General features: G+C 39.1%; 1 long non-coding RNA gene and 1 pseudogene across 4 annotated transcripts in view; both read left to right on the forward strand.

Moving 5' to 3' along the window:
- Positions 1-14,489, forward strand: part of LOC309634291 — a 47,522-nt gene that overhangs the window by 5,169 nt on the left and 27,864 nt on the right. For 2 of the 3 annotated variants that reach the window (XR_014247929.1, XR_014247930.1), the window contains exon 3: positions 2,042-8,338. This is a non-coding gene — a long non-coding RNA (uncharacterized lncRNA). Of the gene's footprint in view, positions 1-2,041; positions 8,339-14,489 lie in introns of those variants that run through there. The other variant, XR_014247928.1, reaches the window with a different exon arrangement.
- Positions 6-1,580, forward strand: LOC309634235 (acyl-protein thioesterase 1 pseudogene; annotated as a pseudogene). Its single transcript has one exon. The product of its transcript is annotated as an acyl-protein thioesterase 1 pseudogene (transcript).

Here is a 14,489-nt window from a genome sequence, read left to right on the forward strand (position 1 = left end):
TGTCAGGTGTAACTATTGAATGTAATAACCCGCAAAGTGTTAGTGAAATAACAGCATTAATTTTTGGTAACGACTTTTTCGAGTTGGTCACTTTTCCAACAGACTTGTATCATCAACAGAATGAAAAGTCATATAAAAATTAGGATAAGGCTTTAAAGTGGAGTGATGTAACCAGTAGTAACATGATGTTTCTTGGATTAATAATTTTGATTGCACAAATAAGAAAGTCACACTGGGCGCCCCTGTGGGCGGGCCAGACTTGGCGCTCGCACCCCTTGGCTGCAGCCCGGCGCCCGCTCCGCCTTCCACTTACGATGCGCGGTCGGTCGAGCCGGTGTATGTGCCTCAATAACATGTCGGCCCCGCTGCCCGCCATTGTGCCCGCCGTCCGGAAGGCCACCGCCGCGGTGATATTCCTTCATGGATTGGGAGATACAGGGCATGGGTGGGCAGAAGACTTGGCAGGTATCAGAAGCGCCCACATCAAATACATCTGCCCGCATGCACCGGTTATGCCTGTAACGTTAAATATGAACATGGCCATGCCTTCTTGGTTTGACATTATTGGTCTTTCACCAGATTCACAGGAAAATGAAACTGGAATTAAACAGGCAGCAGAAAGTGTAAAAGCTTTGATAAGGCAAGAGGTGAAGAATGGCATTCCTTCTAACAGAATTATTTTGGGAGGATTTTCTCAGGGAGGAGCTTTATCTCTGTACACGGCACTGACCACACAGTAGAAGCTGGCCGGCGTCACTGCTCTCAGCTGCTGGCTGCCCCTGCGGGCTTCCTTTCCACGCGGTCCTATCAGTGGCTTGAATAGAGACATTTCTATTCTTCAGTGCCATGGAGATTTGGATCCTTTAGTTCCCCTAATGTTTGGTTCTCTTACTGCTGAAAGGCTAAAAACATTGGTAAATCCAGCCAATGTAACCTTCAAAACCTATGGAGGCATGATACACAGTTCATGTCAACAGGAAATGATGGATATCAAGCAGTTCATTGATAAACTCCTAACTCCTATTGATTGATGTCACTAAGAGGCCTTGTGGAGAAGTACACACCAGCATCATTGTAGAGTATAAGCGTTTTCCTTTGTCCGATCTTGAAACCTCGAATGTTTGCAGTGTTAAAATGTTTTACAAATACACACCAACGACACAGGCTAAATAAATCTCCTCATGGAAAATTTATGATCTTTTAAGTTTCTATGTATGTATTTGTGTAACATGATCCAGAATATATTAGTATTAAAATAGGTGAAGCAGCTAGCTTCTTTCTCCCAAATGTAATTCAGCAAAATAATAAAATACTGCAACCAGATTTTTTATTACATCCCTTGAAAATTATTAGTATGCTTAATGAAAACTTGTTCAGGTATAAATGAGCAGTTAAGACATAAACAGTTTATGCATGCTGTGACTTAGACTCTGGACTTATTCCCAAATTGCTTAGTCACCATGCAGTATCTGTATATACATTTTTAAAATTAATTTATTTAATTTTGGCTGCGTTGGGTCTTCATTGCTGCACACGGGCTTTCTCTAGTTGCGGTGAGCGGGGGCTACTCTTTGTTGTGGTGCGCGGTCTTCTCATTGAGGTGGCTTCGCTTGTTGCGGAGCTTGGGCTCTAGGCGTGTGAATTTCAGTAGCTGTGGTGTGAGGGCTCAGTAGTTGTGGCTCGCGGGCTCTAGAGTGCAGGCTCAGTAGTTGTGGTGCACGGGCTTAGTTGCTCCATGGCATGTGGGATCTTCCCGGACCAGGGCTTGAACCCATGTCCCCTGCATTGGCAGGCAGATTCTTAACCACTGTGCCACCAGGGAAGTCCGTGTATTTTTATATATGTGTTCATACGTACTTAATGATTATAATACATAATAAGAATAAGGTGTTATTACATTATTCCTAATAATAGGGATAATGCTTCTAAGTGTCAATAAAGAGTAATATTGCTGTCTTCAATTAATGGCCCTTTTATTTTGGGGATCAGGTTTTTCTTTCCTGAATATAATTTCTACTTAATATTCTTTTTTCCTCTCTAGAAAAGAAATGTGTTCTTTCTTCTTTTATATCCTTCATAACAGACCAAATATTGCCTACTTGCCATAGACATCTGCTGTCAATACGTGCTGTAATTTGACATTCTGAATCACAGACGTGACGGCATTGAAAACGTATTCATACTTGTAGAAAGAAACCAGACATCCCTTCAAAGTTTCTACACTACTTCTTAAACTGGACCTTTGTCTGCCGTTTAGGCCGGCAGAGTTACTTGAATCTTCAGTCCAGGTAACGAGAATAATTCTGTGTTTGTATTTTTCTGTAATTAACTGAAAGAATAATTAGGTCATATTCTAGTATGTTCTGAAATATTTAAGACTGATCTTACAAATTGTAATTTCTAAGATGATTTGCTCTAAGATGATTCTCCTCGTAGCATAGAGTTTTAGTTTACTTAGTTTGCACATATGTTTGAAACCGACTGCTGTAGGAAATGAACAGTCCATTCAAAAAATTTGCTTTACTTTTTTCTGCCAATGAACTTATTTGAAATTTTCACTGTTGTCAGAGAGTTTCTGTGCAAACATAAAAGTAGCAATTATTTGATTTTAAATAGATTTTTCAGATTATTGGTTAACATTATTTGAAAGCAAGTTTATGGGTAATAAAAGTTAGTCAGAACTCAATACATATGGTGTAGTTACCACCCAGTTTAATATGTAGCAAAAATGTACACCTGATATTTCTGAACTGTTAATTTTTCTGCTGTATTCCAACTGGCTAGAACACAGTTAGGAATGCATCTTTATAAATGGGTGCTACTTGATGATGGAAATGATTTCGTATGGGCAGTATAGGATGTTAATAATGAAGCCATACGTTTATGTCTGGATTTACAGTTTTAAATAATCATTTACTAAGTCATTTTGCTTTTATCTTGAAGAATATAAACTGTTGTTTCACTTACATAAATTAGCAAGATCTAATTTATGGCAAGAAATATTCCGTTGAAATGTTGTGCTGTAACGTGGGAAAATGTAAATCTTTTTCACGGTTTCTATCAAAGTGAAATAAAATTTAATTCTGAAAAAAAAAAAGAAAGAAAGAAAGTCACACTGGGAAGAACTTTGGTCAACTGATCTCTTACTTGAAACACCTATCTTTCCAAAGATTATGACGAGAAGAAGGTTTGAACAAATAATAACATTTCTTCACTTTAACGATAACTCAGAAACTCCACTTCCTGCAGACAGAATTTCAAAAGTTAAACCTCTTTTGGATTATTTTCTGCCAAAATTTCAGTTGATCTATATACCCAAACAAGAGCTATCACTTGATGAGGCAATGATAAGGTGGAGAGGACAACTCAGATTCAAAACCTGTAATCCTGGAAAACTTACAAAATATGGAATTTTAGTCAGGATGGTTAGCGAAAGTGAAACTGGATATATATGCAGCCTTGAGATTTACATGGGTGAAGGAAAGAAACTGCAAGAAACAATATTGTTGGTCCTACAACCTTATCTTGGTTCATGGCACCATATTTACCAAGACAGTTATTACAACAGTGTGTTCACATCTGAAATAAGAGAGAATCGTGGTCTACTAAACCAATTAAAGGAGAAAGCTAAAAATCTACAGAGGGGAGAAATGACATTCTTACTGAAGGGAGAAGTGATTCTTCTTATATGGAAAAACAAGAGGCTAGTCCGCATGGTGACAACTATTCAAGACACCTCCATAGCATCTACAGGAAAGGAATGCAGGAGGACTGGCCATCAGATAACTAAGCCCACTTGTATATAAGAGTATAATAAATATATGAAAGGAGTTGATCAATCCAATCAGTATCTGGCAAACTTCAGTATCCTCCGGAAAACTCGCAAATGGTTTAAGAAAGTGGGTTTCTATTTGAGTAATTGCGGTTTATTCAATGCGTTTAAAATTTATTGTAGCCTTATTGCACAGAATAAAATGACTTACAAGCAGTTTTTGTTAGCAGTAGTTAGAGAATGGATAACTGACCATTCTGGTGAATGTAGTGGTAGTCCCACACCTGGTCCTTCAAGCCCCCCGCACGGATCCACCATGTCGACTATCAGGTAAAACAAAAGAACATATTCTAGAGGAAATAATGCCCACAGGACTAAAAAAAAATGCTGCCGGGAAGTGTAGAGTCTGCTCTTCCAGGGGAAAGGGCAATGAAACATGGTATATTTGTAATAAATGTTCTGTTCCCCTGCACAGTGGTGCCTGCTATGCTGCCTATCACACTCTAACGAAATATTAGAATGCTTTAGTAAGACGTATACAAAGTTTCAAATAAATACATTAAGTGCAAAAAAAGTTGCTGATATTTACTCAGACGCGGGTGTTTCAATATTCACTTACATAACAAATTGCCAGCCATGGGCGTTAGTTTCTGCAACAATCCCCTGGTCAGTAATGTGTTAATTTGGCTAGATTTAGTAGAAATGAGGATAATTTAGAGAGAAAAATTATGTTTCAATAGTATACCTTTGGATATTGAAGTTTTGTATTTGAGGTTTTGTGTTTATTCTCTACATCCAAGATGGCTCCTTGTTACTATGTTACATTATTGTAAAGTTTAATTGAATTATTAAAATAATGTTCTAAGCTTGTTTCTAAAGCCAGTCACAATAATCTGTCTTTGGATGAAGATCAGATGCCCTGTGACTTGCAACTAGGAGATTATGCACCCTGGAAAAGACATCATTTAAAGGACTGTCTCCAAATTAGACAAAAGGACCCTTATCAGGTATTCTTTAACTAGCGTATGTGCAGCAAAATTGAAAGAAATTGACTCTTTTATTTATTTATTTATTTGGCTGCACTGGGTCTTGGTTGTGGCATGTGGGATCTTCGTTGCAGCATGCAGGATCTTTAGTTGTGGCGTGCGGTATCTTTAGTGGCGGCATGCGGGATCTTATAGTTGCGGCATGTGGGATCTTTTAGTTGCGGCCTGTGGGATCTTTTAATTGCGACATGCAGGATCTTTTAGTTGCAGCATGCGGAATCTTTAGTTGCAGCATGGGGGATCTTTTAGTTGTGGCATGTGGGATCTTTTAATTGTGGCATGCAGGATCTTTAGTTGCGGCATGTGAACTCTTCGTTGCAGCATGTGGGATCTACTTCCCTGACCAGGGATCAAACCCGGGCCCCCTGCATTGGTAGCACGGAGTCTTAGCCACTGGACCACCAGGAAAGTCCCTGAAGGAAATTGACTCTTCATGTTTTCCGCTTAAGAAGGGCCTCTGCGTTGGACTGTCTATAGAAAAGACTGCTGACCACAAATGACACCCATACCAGAATGAGAAGAAGGTAACAGTAGTGGTAGGCAGCTGACCCAAAAATCTGGACCAGGCCTGTAAGAACCATCCAACTAATTTATTTATTATTATTTTAAAAATATTTATTTATTTATTTACTTATTTTTGGCTGCATTGGGTCTTAGTGTGGCATGCGGGATCTTTTTGTTGTGGTGCATGGGCTCTTCGTTGCGGCATGCGGGCTTCTCTCTGGTTTTGGCGTGCAGGCTTCTCTCTAGTTGTGGCGCGCGGGTTCAGTAGTTGCAGCGCGTGGGCTTAGTTGCCCCACGGCAGGTGGGATCTTAGTTCCCCGACCAGGGATCGAAACCTCATCCCCTGCATTGGAAGGTGGATTCTTAACCACTGGACCACCAGGGAAGTCCCATCCAACTAATTTAATTAAACTGTTTACCAAATGTTTGTCTTCTATCAAAATGGAAAGTTATTGTTTTACTTCTAACCGTACTTTTAACTCCATTGTTCAGGATGGAAAGAAAATTCTTTAGTGAAGTTGTTGTCAAGAGTATAACTATTCATGACATGTATCACTGCTTGCTTTGAGTATACTGCTAAAAGCACATATACAATGTTTGAATGACAATTTGGTATAACTGATAAAGCGTAGAGCCTATAAAATGTTTCTTCGTTAGCATACGTCTGAGCTTGTTCACTATGTTTGATTAGTTTTCCTCCAATGTGGATAACTAGGCACACACACACACACACACACACACACACACACACACACACACACACACACACACAAAGAGTAGGCCTAGCACTGAGGGGCATGGTGGACCTAGGGCTGGCAGCAACCACCCTGGCATCAAGCGACAAATATTTTGATCATCAGTGCTTTCTATCGAAACATTTGCAAACAAAAAGGGGAAATTATAGAAGAAATTTTCACATATTGAGGTATGGCGAAGTTATTCTGGCTTGTACATGATTTAACTTAGATTAGAACGGCCTGTTTGTGACCTGTCAGAGACATGCATTGTACATCTGCTTTAACCAGTAAGAAAAAGAATACATTTAAAAATCAAAGTAGAGTAACTGGTTCAGGTATCCAAAATGAGCTGGATGGCTATTCTGAACATGGTTTCAGACACATTTCTGTACTACTGAGAACCTGATTGCCAACTGCAACCTTATGGCCTCAAGGTGCTATTACAAGAAGAGGTGATGTCAAGCCAGAAAGAAAAAAGAAAAAGCCTCTCTGCATATCTTGCAGGATTCTAGAGCATCTTTTGGGACAAGAGAATTCTTTAAAGTGAAAGTCCAGAACTTTCTCTCCTCTAATCCTCCTCAATTTTAACATTGCCCCTGTTCAGCAGGAAGTAGCCAGATGACTTCATTGCCCTCACTCCCATAGATATGGAAGGTTATAACTGACAGGGCCACAAGGCTAAAACTGTTTGATGCATGATTTTTTTTTTTTTTAATTTTTATTTTATTTTTGGCTGCATTGGGTCTTTGTTGCTGCACACGGGCTTTCTCTAGTTGCGACAAGCGGGGGCTCTAGTCGTGCGGGCTTCAGTAGTTGTGGCACATGGGCTCAGTAGTTGTGGCTCGCGGGCTCTAGAGCACAGGCTCAGTAGTTGTGGCGCATGGGCCTAGTTGCTCCGTGGCATGTGGGATCCTCCCGGACCCGGGCTCGAGCCTGTGTCCCCTGCATTGGCAGGCAGATTCCCAACCACTGCGCCACCAGGGAAGTCCCTGATGCATGATTTCTAAGTGAAACTGTTTTCCCTGTCTTCTCCCTCCGTTGCTGGGAACTAAAACTTACATTCTTTGTTATCGTGCATTCTTTGTTACTGATTAATGTGGGCGGTCATTCTTGCTGTTTTTGTTTGTTCCTCTTAACCCCAGCCCCAAGATTTTCCTTTAAATATGCCTGCTTTCTCCCCAGAAGGCAGGACAGCAGTTTTCAAGATGTTAGTCTGCTACCCTCCTCATTTGCTGGTATATCAATAAATTTCTCTTTTCTTTATCCTCAAAACCTTGCCCTTGTTATTTTTATTCGACACTGGGGACAAGGACTGAATTTTCGATAACAAAATCAATGATATATTAAGTTATACTGTTGTTCCAGGCAAAGGGGGGAATGAAAGCAATAAAGTCCAAATTTAGTTCAGGTATACCCTTCTATGAGTTGGTTCCCGGTAGATTCATTCCTTCCAACTAAAAGTCGGGTATCAGCTGCTGGCTTAGGTCCCAGTACCAGTTTTGGCAAAAGTTGCTCCAGAGGTTATTACTCCAGGGACCCTCACATGGCTTGCGCCACTGCCTGTGAGGACTAGTAGTGCCAGGGCAGGAATGGATATCTCTTCTCTTCCTGAGACTGCAGCACAGTTTAGCACCACTGCTGACCAAGAGTAGCCTGGCTAGGGTAGGAGCAAGTGTCTCAAGAGCTCTGCAGAACTATTTGGATCAGCAAAGAGTAGCCTTGCCCAGATGGAACACCCTAGACTTGCTGATCAAATCTCTTGGTTTTTATCATTTAAAAGTCCATCATGTGATGGATACCACTGCCATTACCCTGGTATCAATGATGTAATGCTCCTGTCCACTCCAGGTACAAAAGCTCTGTCAGAAAGTCCTAATATCCAACTTCAAAACAATTTCATCAAAAAAAAGTTATTCACAGTAAGTTCAAACCACAACCAGCTTGTCCAAAACAAGCTTTCCAAACATGGATTTGAAATCATAACAAGTTGATACATGACACTGGTGCACTCTCAGTGATAGCAATGAGAGGCAGTGGATAAAGGCGAGGGCTCTGCAGTCCATTTCCAGCACTGCAATCTTGAGTGATTTACTCAACCGAGGTCTCAGTCTTCTCATCTATAAACATGGAACTAAGGAGAACATCTGTCTCTGGAGGCAGATTTAGGTGAAGTTAATGAAGCTTAAGCTCACCTGCAGGGGCTGCTCAATTTGTTATATTTATTTTCTTATTCTGAATAAGCATCCATCTTCGTGTCTAACTTTGTGTTCATAATTGTGTTTTTTTCTAAGGAAGCCTTCAATACTATATCAATTCCAATCTCCATAAAACCTGAATACACTTCTATCAATATCCCTAGAGTTATTTTGGTAATTAAATAAAGTAATTTGTGTGAAGCTGTAAGCACAGAGTGTGGGGCACAGTAAATGCTCAGTAAACATTAACTATAATTAAAACAATAAAGTAGATCTCGAGGCAAATGGCAGTAAACCACAAAGAGGATGGAAGATTATATAGTAGAATTCACACCATTGAAAACTCGGAAATACTATAATTGCAATTGGAGATTTTAACACACCACTTTTAACCTTTGTGAGATTTGCTAGAAAACAGCCACAGAAAACAAAGATACAGAGATCAGAATGCTATGATAAGGTAGGGTCAATCAAATAGGGATTATTTAGTCTTTTTATATTATGTTCCATGTCAAAAAGACATTTTTGGTTTCCAAAAAGATTTTGTGCCAGAAGTACCTTGTCATTAATACTTGAAAATAATAAAAAAGTTAACAACTAAACAATCTAATCCCTTAGAAATAAAAACAATAAATTTTCTATATAACTATTGGGTAAAAGGGGAAATAGAAGCTGCCATTATAAACTATTTGGTGCAGGAGGCTGGAATACAATAAAAGCTGTACGTATCAAAATTCAGCCTGAGTGCTTAGTCACTGGTGTCATATGGACTCCAGTATTAGAATTCTAACACCAATGATTAACTGTGTGACCTTGGGACACAGACTAGAACACTGTCATTCTTGTGGGTAAAGAGTTGGGAGGGGTATTGCAGGTTTTTCAACTTTTTCACCCTGTTACAGGTTGAATTGTATCTCCCCTAAATTCATATGTTGAAGTCCCAACCCCCAGTATCTCAGAACGTGACTGTATTTGGAGATAGGGCCTTTAAAGAGGTAATTAAGGTGAAATGAGTGCTCGCTTCAGCAGCACATATACTAAAATGGGAATGATACAGAGAAGATTAGCATGGCCCCTGCGCAAGGATGACATGCAAATTCGTGAAGCGTTCCATATTTTTTTTATAATCCAATAAAGATGTTAAAAGAAAAAGGTGAAATGAGGTCATAAGGTGGGCCCTACTCCAATTTGACTTGTGTCTTTATAAGAAGAGATTAGAACACACACACACATACACACACACACACACAGGGAAGACCATGTGAAGACACAGGGAAGACAGCCATCTACAAACCAAGGAGAGTGGCCTCAAAAGAAACCAGCCCTGTTGACACCTTGATCTTGGATTTCTAACCTCCAGAATTGTGAGAAAATTGATTTCTGTTGTTAAAGCGCTGTGTTTTGTTAGGACAACCCTAGCAAACTAATACACTCCCCTAACAGAGTGAGCTTCCTTGGAAACCCATCCCAGGCACAGCTCATAATGGCTTAGAGCACCCATGGAAACTCTCTGAAGCTTTATTTTATAAACATAAATAGCTACAAATTCATATCAGTTTAATACAAAATATTTAATGTTAATTTCCAAAAAGCAAAATAGTCAAACCCTACTCCCAACCACCTCCAGGCTGAGGGATGGGGGAGAGGCAGGGCGTACAGGCCCCAGCTGGGCTGGTGGGTATCAGGAAACCTGGCCACTGGAATTTTCATTGGCCCATTACAACCTTTCTGGGCTTTGGTTTTCTCATCTGTAAAATAGGGACCATAATTCCTCCCCAGGGCATCCCACTGAATGTTTGTGAAGACTAAAAGGTAATGATGAAAAATTTTGGGGTTGGTATCCCTAATCTGCAGTAATATTAACACGCTCACAGTGGGAATTCCATGGTGGTCCAGTGGTTGGGACTCCACGCTTCCACTGAAGGGGGCACGAGTTTGATCCCTGGTCGGGGAACTAGGATCCTACAAGCTGCAAAAAAACAAAAAACAAAAAAACCCTCAGAATTGCTCCAGGGGAAAAGAAGATGAAGAGGGGAAAAAAGATCTAAGTTTTAGGTTTAGGGACATTACAGGGAAACTTCTGTTAATCTAGATGTGTTAATTGTTGTATATTCTAATGGACATACTTCTGGTTATTACATCAAGGTATAGTCAACATCCCTCAACCTTCCCCTCCTTCCCCTTGGAGGATAGTGTCAGCTGCAAAGCTAGAGGTTGTCAGAAAGCGACACCTTGTGGCCTTTGTGGTATACTGTCCTTGGGTATATTGGGCATCCCCCAGGCTCTTTTGCTAAAGGGCTTAAAAGAGGTACCAAGTAATACCCCCTTCCCCCCACAATATATCCCAAACAGGCAGGTTAATAATTTGACATCTTTAAAACCAATATATTTTACATTATCCTTTAACCCATTTATTTAGTGAAGGCAAGAGAAACGGATTTTCTATCAAGAAAATCATGTATTTCTTGTGTTCAATATAAAGGTCTGTTACATGCAGTAATGAACATTATGCCTTAAGTTATTTGGGGTTACCTTCATTGTTGAGTTTTTTACTTCTCTTACTGTGGAACAAATTCAGTTTTCTCTTATTAAGGAAGGAGTACAGTCTTACTTAAAATATGTTTTAAAAATTTTAGGTTTTCTGGTCAGGAAAACATCATATAATTTCTAACATTTATTTTTGAGTAATATCATTTTCAATTGATAGCAAGCCCAAAGAATTAATGTTTATTTGACACATTTTATTTTCAAATACATTATTTTATTTTATTATTTTGTTCTCCAAGCTTTATTGAGATATAATCGACATACAGCACTGTATAAGTTTAAGGTGTACAGCCTAATGATGTGAATTAGATATATCATGAAATGATTATCACAGTAGGTTTAATGAACATCCATTATCTCATGTAGATACAAAATTAAATAGAAAATTTAATAGAAAAATATTTTTTCCTTGTGATGAGGACTCTTAGGATTTACTCTCAACTTTCATATATAACATACAGCAGTGTTAATTATCTTTATCATGTACATTTTATCCCCAGTACTTACTTATCTTATAACTGGAAGTTTGTACCTTTTGCCTTTATCTAATCCCCCCCTACACCCCACCTCTGGCAACCACAAATCTAATCTCTTTTTTTTATGAGTTTGTTTGTGTGATGGTTTATTTTTGAAGTATAATTGACCTACAACACTCTGTTAGTTCCTGGTGCACAGCATAGTGATTCGATATTTTTATACATTGCAAAATGATCACTGCAATAAATCTATTTACACTCTGTTACCATACAAAGATATTAAATAATTATTGACTGTATCTCTCACACTGTACATTTCATACCTGTGACTCATTTATTTTGCAGCTGGAAGTTTGTACCTCTTAATCTCCCTCACCTGTTTCTCTCCTCCCCCCAACCCCCTCCTCTCTGGCAACCACCTGTTTGTTCTCTGTATCTCTGACCCTGTTTCTGTTTTGTTATGTTTGTTCATTTGTTTATTTTATTTTTTATTTTTTTGGCTGCACTGTGTGGCATGCGGGATCTTAGTTCCCTGACAGGGATCAAACCCATGCCTCCTGCAATGGAAGCATGGAGTCTTAACCACTGGACCGCCAGGGAAGTCCCTATTTTGTTTTTTTAGATTCCACATATAAGTGAAATTATACAGTATTTGCCTTTCTCTGTCTAATTTTTTTTCACTTAGCATAATGCCCTCTAGGTCCATCCATGTTGTCGCATATGGCAAGATTTCATTCTTTTTTATGGCCGAGTAATATTCCATTGTGTATATATGCCACATCTTCTTTTTCCATTCATCTACTGATGGGCACTTAGGCTGCTTTCATATCTTGGCTATTGTAAATAATGCTGCTATGAACATAGGGGTGCACGTATCTTTTCAAATTAGTGTTTGCTGGATTGTATGGTAGTTCTATTTTTGATTTTCTGAGGAATCTCCATACTGTTTTCCATAGTGGCTGTACCAATTTACATTCCCACCAACAGTGCATGAGGATTCTCTTTTCTCCACATCCTCACCAACACTTGTTATTTGTTATCTTTTTGATAATAGCCATTCTGATGGCTGTGAGGTGATACCTCATTGTGGTTTTGATTTGCATTTCCCTGATGATTAGTGATATTGAGTATCTTTTCATATACTTGTTGGCCATCTGTATGTCTTTGGAAAAATGTCTGTTTATATCCTCTGCCCATTTTTTTTTTTTTAAATGGAGAGGTATCTTTATTTATTTATTTTTGGCTGTGTTGGGTCTTCATTTCTCTCTGCCCATTTTTTAATTGGGTTGTTTGTTTTTTTGACGTTGAGTCATATGAGTTCTTTGTGTATTTTGGATATTAACCCCTTATCATATAAATTGTTTGCAAGTATTTTCTCTCATTCAGTAGGCAGCCTTTTCGTTTTGTTGATAGTTTCCTTCACTGTGCAATGGCTTTTTGGTTTGATGTAGTCCCATTTGTTTATTTCTTGCTTTTGTTTCCCTTGCCTAAGGAGACATCCAAAAAAAATATTACCAAGACTGATGTCAAAGAGCATACTGCCTATGTTTTCTTTTAGAAGTTTTAAGGTTTCAGGTCTTACATTTAGGTCTTTAATCCATTTTGAATTGATTTTTGTTCATGGTGTGGGAAAGTAGTCCAATTTAATTCTTTTGCATGTAGCTATAATCGAATTATAGTTTTGTCCAGGTATATGCCCAGGAGTGGGATTGCTGAATCATATGGCAACTCTGTTTTTAGTTTTGAGGAATCTCCATACTGTTTTCCATAATAGCTGCACCAATTTACATTCCCACCAACAGTGTAGGAGGGTCCCTTTTTCTCCACACCCTCTCCAACATTTATTATTTATAGACTTTTTAATGATGGCCATTCTGACTGGTGTGAGGTGGTACCTCAGTGTAGTTTTGATTTGCATTTCTCTAATAATTTGTGATGATGAGCATCTTTTCATGTGATTTTTGGCCATCTGTATGTCTTATTTGGAGAAATGTCTATTTAGATCTTATGCCCATTTTTTGATTGGGTTGTTTGTTTTTTTGTTATTGAGTTGTATGAGCTGTTTGTATATTTTGGAAATTAAGCCCTTGTTGGTTGCATCATTTGCAAATATTTTCTCCCAGTCCGTTGGTTGTATTTTCATTTTGTTTATGGTTTCCTTTGCTGTACAGAAACTTGTAAGTTTGATTAGGTCCCATTTGTTTCTTTTTGCTTTTATTTCTATTGCCTTGGGAGACAACTAAGAAAACATTGGTCAGATTTATGTCAGAAAATGTTTTGCCTATGTTCTCTTCTGGGAGTTTTATGGCGTCATGTCTTTTTTTTTTTTTTTTTTTTTTATAAATTTATTTATCTATCTATCTATCTATCTATTTATTTATTTATGGCTGTTTTGGGTCTTCGTTTCTGTGCGAGGGCTTTCTCCAGTTGTGGCAAGCGGAGGCCACTCTTCATCGCGGTGCGCGGGCCTCTCACCATCGCGGCCTCTCTTGTAGCGGAGCACAGGCTCCAGACGCGCAGGCTCAGTAATTGTGGCTCACGGGCCCAGCCGCTCCGCGGCATGTGGGATCCTCCCAGACCAGGGCTCGAACCCGTGTCCCCTGCACTAGCAGGCAGACTCTCAACCACTGCGCCACCAGGGAAGCCCGGCGTCATGTCTTATATTTAAGTCTTTAAGCCATTTTGAGTTTATTTTTGTGTATGGTGTAAGGGTGTGCTCTAACTTCATTGATTTACATGGAGCTGTCCAACTTTTCCAATACCACTTGCTGAAGAGACTGTCTTTTCCCCATTGGATATTCTTGCCTCCTTTGTTGAGATTAATTGCCCATAGGTGTGTGGGTTTATTTCTGGGCTCTCTATTCTGTTCTGTTGATCCATATGTCTGTTTTTGTGCCAATACCACACTGTTTTGATTACTGTAGCTTTGTAGTATTGTCTGAAGTCTGGGAGGGTTATGCTTCTTGCTTTTTCTTTTTTCTTCCACAGAATGACTTTGGCAATTCTGGGTCCTTTATGGTTCCGTATACATTTTAGGATTATTTATTCTAGTTCTGTGCAAAATGTCATGGATAATTTGATAGGGATTGCTTTAAATCTGTAGATTGCTTTGGGTAGTATGACCATTTTAATAATATTAATTCTTCCAATCCAAGAGCATGGGATATCTCTTTGAATCATCTTCAGTTTCCTTTATCAGTGTTTTGTAATTC

This window comes from Balaenoptera borealis, assembly GCF_965194805.1.
Source record: "Balaenoptera borealis genome assembly, chromosome: 8".
Taxonomy (NCBI): Eukaryota; Metazoa; Chordata; class Mammalia; order Artiodactyla; family Balaenopteridae; genus Balaenoptera; species Balaenoptera borealis.